This window comes from Pteropus vampyrus, unplaced genomic scaffold (genome assembly GCF_000151845.1).
Source record: "Pteropus vampyrus isolate Shadow unplaced genomic scaffold, Pvam_2.0 Scaffold399, whole genome shotgun sequence".
In the NCBI taxonomy this organism is placed as follows: domain Eukaryota; kingdom Metazoa; phylum Chordata; class Mammalia; order Chiroptera; family Pteropodidae; genus Pteropus; species Pteropus vampyrus.
In genome coordinates, this window is record NW_011889180.1 from 148,683 (window position 1) to 156,977 (window position 8,295).

The following is an 8,295-nucleotide window of genomic DNA, read 5'->3' on the forward strand; positions in this document are numbered from 1 at the left end:
GCTGCCCTGGTGGGCATGAGCAAAGAGAAGCCAGTTGCCAGTGGCTTGGGGCTGGGCCCTAAGGAAAGGAGCCCGAATCCCTGCCACATGCAAAGGAGCCAGGGCAAGGACAAGGCTGAGAGTGGAGCCTCCAGGCCCTGGCCCCATATCACGAGGATTACTTAACCCTGGCTGCCTGTCTCACCAGCTCCTGTCTGAACCTGGCTGGCCCAGTTCTGACCTAGCCCCTGGGCCTCACAGCCCATCACCGAAAGCCCCAGCTCTAGCTAGCCCTTCCGGGGTCCTCCAGCTGCTGTCAGCAGCTGCAGAGAAGGCCTGTCCAGCTCTATGTTCAAGAACTTCAGCTGCCTCTTTGTGGCAGTTCAAATTTCTGGCGCCAAGCCAAACCACAAAGCATCGGGGAACAGAACCGCCACGTTCCAGTAAGGCTGGCATTATTCTGGGGGTGGCAGGGGAGAAGGGGGACAACGTGATGGTAGGTATGGCATTCCCCAATATAAAAAAAGACAGGAAAGAAATGGGTTTGCGTGGGGAAAAAGCAAGAGTCTTGTTTCGGGAGATTAAATTTGAGACACCTTTTAGACACCCACGTGGAAAGGGCAAGAGGAAGTAGGACGCATATGTCTGAGGCTCATGGATGAGGCCAGAGCTGGAGGGATATGTTTGAGAGTCGTCAGGATATAGTTTATTTTTAAAACTACAGGACCAGAAGAAATTATCTAGGGAGAGCCTGACATAGATAAGACAAGGTGACCCAGGAGAGAACCTTGGTGCACTCCGATGTCTAGAAGAGGAGAAGCCAATAAAGAGACAAGGAAGGAAATGCCCAGTGAAGCCAGGGAGAAAACCAGCCTGTGTCTGGGAGGCCAAGAGAAAAAAAGAGTTCCAAGAATAAAGGAGAATTCACTGTATCAAATTTTTCTGAAAAAGTTTGTAAGATGTGACTTAGAACAGACCATTAGCTATGGCCAGATGGAGGTCGGCGGTGACCTTCACAATGGCTGACCCAGAGGTATGGTAGGGGTGAAAACCTGACCGAATGAGAAATGGCCAACAAGCAGATGAAAAGGTGCTCGACATCATTAGCTATCAGGGAAACACAAATCAAGACCACAGTCAGATGTCGCTTCCCGCCCACCACGATGACTATAATAATAAAACGTGAGGACGGCTGCCCCGGGAGCCGTGCACATGGCGCTGCGTCCTGCTGTGTCTGACCCCATGGGTCACTGCTCGCCATCACTGAGCCAAGACCATCCAGCAAACAGTGCTCCAAGGCCCAGGGCCCTGGGGCTTCCGCCTCGTGGAGGAAAAGAGTTTCCAGCAGCCTCTCACCGCTCCCCGGTCGCTCCCGAAAGCAAGGCTGCTATAGCTAATTTATGTATACAGGAGGTGTAATCACAGCCATCGATAGGGAAAACACTAGCAATATGATGCACCTGGAAGCTCAGAACAAAATCAAGGGCCGCACTGACAAAATGACTCACAGTAGCCAGATCTGAAATAAAGTCTGGCCTCCTCTGGTGACAGAGGAAGGGAAACGTCTTCCATACAAGATGCATTTAAACCACAAGAGGTCCCGTACGTTGGAAGCGCCCAAGGGCGAAGTGCCAGGCCCTTTACTGCCTCGCCTGCTTCCAGCTCTTCCCCCAGGGTCATCACGAACCAGTACGACAACCCCTCTGGCCTCTACCTCTCTGAAAACATCTCCGGTTTCAGCAGCCAGCAGACTGGAGACAAATGGCAGAGCCTTAGAGCATTATCGGCCTCCAAATGCACTTGTCATAGACAAGGACGCTGAAGTTTATAAGATGCTTCAGGAAAAACAGGAGTTAAATGAGCCCCTCAACGGTCTACTTCCTTCCTGGTTTTGCAGGAAATCCTGGAGTCTGAGGAGAAAGGGGATGCCAACAAGCCCTCAGAAGGGTTAAGGCTCCGGTCACCAAAGTGGCTGCATCTATCGGAAATGCCCAGAAGTCACTCATGCGCGACAAATGTGGCAGTGGCATTGTCAGTGTGTTTGTGAAGCTGCAGGACCATCACCACACTGACTGTGGAACAAACATGACACAGAAGGGCCATTTCTTTGTGGAAGATCCAATCTGCTGTGAAAGGCATGCCCGCGAGCAGGTCACACCACCTGAAGGCTACGACGCGGTCACTCTGTTCCCCAAGTGAACCAGCAGATCTGCACCAAACACTGTTCTCCAACTAGTCCCTGTGGCATCTTGTTCCCTAAATGCCCTGACCCTCTCCTCTTTTGGAAGTTCTTGCTTAGTTTGCTCATTAAACGTTATGCCTTTGCTAACTGATTCACTGCCGTGAGATGCCTCCTTGTATAATGAACGAAAGACTGTTTTGTTTGGTGTCCCAATGCCAGTATTACTGTGCCTTCTCTTCACCTCGGTTCCTCTCTGCTGCAAATGGACATCAGCCACATTTGAACCAAACTGAATTTAATGTCTGACGCTGAGTTCGATTTTACTCAATAAATTTATAGACTCTAAAAAGAAAGTGAGGAACCCTCACACATTGCTAGTGGAATTATAAAATGGTGCAGGCACTTTGGAAAATAGTCTGGCAGTTCCTCAAAAGGTTAGAATCGCCATATGACTCAACAATTCTACTCCTAGGTATACACCAAAGAGAAAAGAAAACACGTGTCCACACAAAAATTTGCACACGAGCAGCATTATTCATTTTAGCTCCAAGGTGGAAACAACTCAAAGTTCCATCAACTGATGAACCAACAACATGTGGTACATCCACACGATGGAATCTTACTAGGAAGGAAGTACTGACATGTGCTACGACATGAATGAACCTTGAAAACATTGTGCTGAGTGAAAGAAGCCAGTCACAAAAGACTACATACGATAGGATTCCACTTATATGAAATGTCCAGAAGAGGCAAATCCATAAAGCAGATGGGTGGTTGCCTAGGGCTGTAGGCAACCCTACAGCCCTGTGCGGGGGGAGGGGGCATGATTGCTAATAGGAAGGGAGTTTCCTTCTGGGGTGATGAAATGTTCTAAAATTGTTTGTGGTGATGGTTGCACAACCATGTAAATAGACTAAAAACCACTGCGTTGTAGACTTGAAATGGGTGAACTGTATGATATGTGAATTGTATTTCAAGAAAGGTGTTACCAAAGAAAATGGGAATGAGATAAAGTGGCATGGGGGTTAAGCTGGGAGATATTACAGAATGTTTACATACTAGTGGGAACGATTTAGTAGAGGGAAAATTAATGCTGCAGGAAAAAGAAAGGATAATCGAGAAGTCACGTCTTTGAGTAGCAAGAAGGGCCGGGAGCCAGTGCCTACCCAAGGAGGGTCTACCTGTGAAACAGGAAGCAGAGCACAGCCCTGGGCACAGACACGGGGAGTGATGCATTCGGTGGTAGGAAAATGAGGAAGATCTTTTTATTACTGAAGTTGGAAATTTACAGAGATCTGATGTGAAAACAGTTCTCAGAGAGAAGGGGAGTTCCGAGGGAAATTTAGTGGGTGGCAAGCCAATGGTATGGTCTTCCAAGAGGTCTGTAGTCACAGATTAAGCAAATCTGGTGAGACCGTTTCACAATAAACGTCCCCCAGATGGCTGAGAGAGTTTGAAATACTGAGACTAAACAGAGGAACTGGCAACCAGCATCCATGTTAGGGGCAGCGAGGGCATGGAAGAATGGATGATTTCCCTCCGGTGAGACCCTTCTGCCAATCAGGGGGTGAACGCTTGAACAGATACAGGGAACCAAAGATGGACGACGAAGATGGCCCTTGCCAACTCGCAGGTGAAGGAGAGCAGAAGCAGCCACATGGGATTGAGCAGCAAAAGCTGCCCCCAAAGAACAGCAGGGACTGGGTTTTGGAGGCTGAGGCAGTTTTTAGAGCCATTCTCGGGTCAGTTCCCAGGAGACAAGCCATCAAATTAACCTAATAGCACAGCCTCAGACCAGCGCAGCTGAACACAATCTTCTTGGCAGGCAGAGAAAAGAAATGTCAAAATAAGGCGCAGAGGATAGGGGGAGGAGGGCTGTTTGAATCTAGAAGGGATGAGGAGAAGGAAAAAAAACCCAGCCTAAGATGCTGATAAAGCACCCTCTTTCCACCCACTGACATACAGCCTGAGGACGTGTCCCAGAGCCACAATGTAAAGGCATCAAACCACATATTACTCACACTGCATGATGCTCTGAGTTTCTGAGTATTTTCGGGCAGAGCCGCTCATTTGGTATTCACAGAAGTCCCAAGACTAACTGAAGTAGGTCAGCCAGGCGGTGAGTGACAGAGCTTTAATGCCAACTCCAAGTCTGATGGCCCCAAAGCCAGTGCTTCTTCCACAAGCACCCAATGCCCTCCACAGCGGCTTTTCCCACTAACTGGGGCACAACCATAGAAGGGTTCCCTGTGCCCCAGATCCCTGCCAACCTAGCAACTCCAGCAAACTCCCTGCACCCTGAGTGTGGCAACAGAAGGCAGAAAGTGGCGGGGCAGGGCAGGGGGTGCAGTGGGGGACGGGGAGTGTCAGTCATTATCTTGAGGAAGAAACCAGACAGCCCCTCCCTTACACGTGTCTCAAACCCAGTGAGGCATGTCCTTGAGAACTGGTGGCTTCGCCTCCACATGCTTGGCTAACTGAAGGCATTGCATTGCAACATCCTGGCACCAGCCTCTACCGCAGACCCTCACAGGGCCTCCCTGCTCCCCAGTTACACCCCCTCGGGGAGCCTCTGCCTTTCGAGCCCCCGTCTTCCTGCAAGAGAACTCACCTTGACTTGGTATCCTGTCTGAGATTTCAGCTCTGGTACTTCTGATGCTGCTCGAAGTCAGCAGCCAGGAAAACAGAAAGCAAGAGCTAAAAAGGTCTTCAAACCTATGATTGTCATTCTGGCTAACTTTTAACTAAGTTAGTCAGAGAAAGAAACCATCAGTCTTCATTGCGAGGATCCGTGCTGCACTGTGAGAAAGAGGCTGTTCAGGGAGGAATGCTGGGCTCTGGGGCATGGGGAGAGGTGGCGCCAGGGGAGAAGTGAGATGTAGGGTCCCCGCTCTGCTCCACACCTGTCCCCTCAAGGAGACCCAGTGTGGTCTGTTTGTGTATCGGGGAAGGGGGGAGGGGAAGTCCAGGAATGTGTTATACATACCTACACTAGGGCAGGAAGTCTTAGAAAAACAGTTATCTCAATAACTAGGCAGATAAGGCCAGACAGAAATGGTTGAGGAGAGATAGGGAAAGATCGGGAAAGATCTCGCAAGGAACAGAAAGTCATTTAAAGAGCAGAACCACCTGAGGCGAAGGCGATTCCTGTGCTGTCCCTGTGTCCAGCCGACCAGGTCTCTCCAGGCCCCAGACCACTGTCAGTCGCTCTTTATCGAATCTGATAGTTTTTCTTTTTAACACATTACATTTATCATGTATTTGGATTTATGTTACTATCATAAGTTGTGTTTTCTCTTCACTAATTTATTATTATTTTTTTCCTGACTTCAGTTGGACTGACACACTATCCCCACTCCCGCCACTTTTTTCCCCTCCCGTCTTGGAAATTATATTCTTCTTTTAGTGGTTATCTTAAATTGTTAGCATATATACATTTTTCTAATAGTCTACAGTTTTTAGCAGTGCTATTTTCTTGAACAAGGCAGAAACTTGGTGTGACTTAACAAAATTCCCTACTTTATTCTACCTTATTTTTCCTTAATAATGTGGCCAACAATTTTACTTTTCCTTTTTTATAAATTAAAAAACGAATTAGACACTGGAATTTTGTTCGTGTGTTTTGCCATCTGTGGCAGACGCTGTTGGTTGCCTACCGGCAGCCACTCTCTCTTCTTTCCTGCCAAGAGAATCCTGATTTTGTTCAGGTGGCAAAGGACCCAGTTCCAGGAGATGAGGCAAGCCTGTTACATCCACACAATAAGCCTGTTCCTTTTTACCAGGAATTACTCTAAGGATGGACCAGCCGGGGCCAGTGAGACATAAGATGTCTGCTGGGGGCTTCATGGAAAGAGTCTCTTTCTTTCCAGAAAAAAAGGCACATTAGAAAGCTTCCTTTCTCCTAACATTTCCCTGCTTCCTGATTGGGATACTATATGGTGATGACATGATATCTGGAGCTGCAGCAGCATCTCATAACCATGAGGAGGGAGTACACCCTGAGGATGGCAGAACAGAATGATGGAATGATACAGAGTCCTTCAAGTCAATACTGGACCACTGTCACAGCCCTGGAACTCCATACCTCCCCACTTATTATAAGCTAATTTAATGTTTTTTAGTTTAAGTCACTGTGGATTATTCTTTGTAGCAGAAAGCATCCTGATATACTATCTATAGTTAATTAAATTTGCCAACATAATATGTCAATTTCTGAGCTCAGTGTTGGTGCTAGCAACCTGCTCCTTCTCCAGAGCTGACTTTTCTTCTTTCTGAAGTACACTTTTAGTAGATCTTTTAGTAAAGGTCTGTGAGTGATAAAGCTATCTTAATATGTCCAGAAATATCTTTTATTTTACCTCCTTCTTGAATGATAGCTGGATATTGGATTCTAGCTTCTCTAAGATACTCCTCTATGATATTTTGGCATCTAATATTGATGAGATGTTGCCTGTCAATCTAATTGCCAGCCATTTGAATTCCTTTTTCTCTAGTTTTTAATATTTTCTCTTTCTTATCCACAGTTTCACTATATTATGTCTAGGTATCTATTCTGTTTGGTATTCATGCTGTTTCTTCAATTCTGGAATTCTCAGCCATTATCCCTTCAAATACTATTTCTCTGCTATTTTCTTGTACCTGAAATTCTTACTAGACACAAGCTAAAACTTGTCAATCTGTCCTCTGTGTCTGTGCTGCATTCTAGACAAAACTCTCAGTATTAGCTTCCAATTCATGAATTCTGTGTCTAGGCTAGAGTTCTGTCTCTTGCATCAAATTCTAATGACACTATTTTTTACTGCTAGAATTTACTTAAAATTTTAATTTTTAGATACTCTTGTTTCTTCCCCCGGCCATAACTTCCCTTTCATTTCTTTAATGGATTTCATGTTTCTTTATCTCTTTGAGGGCCCTGAACCTATTTATTAAAGACTTTTCTGATTACTCTGTTATTTTCACTTCTTCTGAAGTAAATTTTTCTTTGATTTTGTTCTTTTTTTTTTTTCTTGCAGTAGTTTTCCTCATGTGTTTCTGAACTTCAGTGGATAAACTAATCTTACCTCCTATTTGACTTTCCATCCCCGTCTAGGGGTTTTCATCTTTGCCTCCCCAGGTCCTCCTTTGGGGCTTCCGGTCTAAAATCAAATCTTGTAGCTGCAGCTCAGCCTGGGTCCAGGCTGTGAGATTCTGTCTCCGAAGAGAAGCATCCTTACAAACCACAAACTCCAAGGAAGGGTTGGAAGGAAGTTTTTCCAGCCTACTTTCCCAGCACCTGGGTTCAAGCAGTGTACGAGCTCTAATTCCGTGTGTCATGTGGAGCACTTTATAGCTTTGTTACCCCAGAATTCCAGCTGCCTGCCTCCTCCCAGACTCAGAGACCAGCAGACCTGCAGCTTCGGCCCTGTTCTCTTGTTTTTATCCCCGTTCTCATCACAGGGATGTTTTATCATTTTGTGTGGGAGGAGGGAGAGGGAGTGCATGACTGTTTTTAGAGTTTAATCTTTTTATGTATTACTGCTATGTGTTTAGAGTATAAATTTACGGTGCCATCTTGACTGGATGAGTTGGATTAAACTATTTGTACTGGGGAACTAGGGATCCCTGCCAGCACTGTCTCCTGGGAAGGCATATCGAACCAACTCTAATGAGATTCACAGAACTCCAGCCAGCACACTGAAGGAAGCAGACTGACATAGCCTGGGGTAAGCTGATCAAAAGTCCCAATTAAAACTGTTCTCCTCTCTCTTCATTCCAGTTCCACAGTTGGGTGGAGGCAGCGTGGGCAGACACGCAAACAGGATCTTTCAGAAGTGGTCTGACCAGACCTTGACTGGGGAAGGCCACTCCAGCCGTCACCTGACCATTTTAGCCTTTTACTGGGCCAGGGGAAAATGCACATTGCCCACATGGACACCCCTGATGGATGACCCATCTGACTCTCTTCAAGTCCCCAGCCTGCCTGCAGCAGGCCCAGCCTTTAGTTTCAATTATATCAGAAGAGCAGTGGATTCAGGAGCCATATTCTAGTCCAGGCTGTCACCAGGCAGCAAGCCACTTTTCTTTCTAGGCAAGATTCTTTAACAATTAGAAGGAGGCGGTCCTCCTTCTACCCTCTTCCTCTCTGATCATCTCCT

General features: G+C 46.6%; 1 protein-coding gene and 1 pseudogene across 2 annotated transcripts in view; one reads left to right on the forward strand and one right to left on the reverse strand.

The window, feature by feature from the left end:
• ST3GAL2 (ST3 beta-galactoside alpha-2,3-sialyltransferase 2) overlaps positions 1-4,911 on the reverse strand; it is a 16,652-nt gene extending 11,741 nt beyond the window's left edge. The window contains exon 1 of one of the 2 annotated variants that reach the window (XM_011380637.2): positions 4,773-4,911. The gene's annotated coding sequence lies outside the window, so the exon portion shown is untranslated. Of the gene's footprint in view, positions 1-4,182; positions 4,479-4,772 lie in introns of those variants that run through there. The other variant, XM_011380638.2, reaches the window with a different exon arrangement.
• Positions 7-2,306, forward strand: LOC105305857 (annotated as a pseudogene).
• Positions 4,912-8,295: the final 3,384 nt, after the last annotated feature.